The sequence below is a fragment of the Anomaloglossus baeobatrachus genome, assembly GCF_048569485.1.
Source record: "Anomaloglossus baeobatrachus isolate aAnoBae1 chromosome 11 unlocalized genomic scaffold, aAnoBae1.hap1 SUPER_11_unloc_1, whole genome shotgun sequence".
NCBI classification, from domain to species: Eukaryota; Metazoa; Chordata; class Amphibia; order Anura; family Aromobatidae; genus Anomaloglossus; species Anomaloglossus baeobatrachus.
In genome coordinates this window covers 808,221-809,293 of record NW_027441825.1, presented here as the reverse complement: position 1 = coordinate 809,293, position 1,073 = coordinate 808,221, and the positions used below count along the sequence as shown (strand labels likewise).

General features: G+C 44.4%; 1 pseudogene; it reads right to left on the bottom strand.

Annotated features, from left to right (window-relative positions):
* Positions 1 to 520: 520 nt before the first annotated feature.
* LOC142260380 (U2 spliceosomal RNA) lies at positions 521 to 727 on the bottom strand (annotated as a pseudogene).
* Between the last annotated feature and the right edge of the window lie 346 nt (positions 728 to 1,073).

The following is a 1,073-nucleotide window of genomic DNA, read 5'->3' as shown; positions in this document are numbered from 1 at the left end:
AGAGTCAGTTCAAAGGTGGGCAACTAGACTACTACAAGGAATGGAAGGCCTCCCATATGATGACAAGTTGAAAAAGTTATTAAGTGATTATTGGCTGCAATGGGGCTTTCTGGCTGGTGCCAGCCTCTCTTCTTAGCACACAGGAACCACAATCCCTACACCATGCTTCAATGGATTCTCTCATCCCAGCCCAGTAAAACTACATATTTTACACAGTCATAAGCAGCCAAAAGGGATCTATTCTATTCAATTGCAAATGATCTAGATAAGACTGAGAATAAGATACTGCACGGGACATAGCAGAGTTGGTCAAGTTGAGTGGAGATGAGTTTGCTATTTGGCACAGCTTTTTGCATCAATAAAGCAAGTAAAAGGTGTGAAAGATAAAAAAAAGGGTGAAAGTGTGTAAAGTGAATTGGCCAAATTGAGGTGCATATAAAGTTTTTGCTTTCTTTCAATTCACTAATGGGGCTCATTTGAATCAGGTGAATTGAGTTCTGCTTTTGGAAACTGGGTTAAGAAGGGGTGCACCGGTCCTGGAGGTACTGCAATACCAGGTCAATGCGTGGAGTGGACAGAGCAAGATTTTTTCCATCTCCTTGTTCTAAAAATCCATTTAATATATGGTCCCCAGAGAGGGGACGTATCAGATATTAAACTGATAAGAACAGATTTAATTTTTTTTTTTTTCTGTTTATCAGTAGGACTTCAAAATAACAAAGGTGATCGCCTCCCGTTGCCTGGGAACCGTCCAGGCACAAGAGGGCTATGTGTCACCAGAAGGCGCACACACTTCCTCAAGGCCGGCAGACGTGCAATCCCAGGCACCTTCCAGTACCGACCAAGGTAGCGTCCTCCGAAACTACACTTGATCTTAGCCAAAAGGCCAAGAAGCTATAACCCGAATTGGTTACGGCCTTGAGTGGCACCCTGGCCTATACCGGACACATCTTAGGGAGAGGGAGACAAACCCACGCCTACAGAAGACATTTTGTCACCCAAGCCAACCCTTGAAAAGGCTGTTTTGCAGAGCAAAAACAAGAAGAATGGTGCTTTTTGCAGCCGCCGCCCAC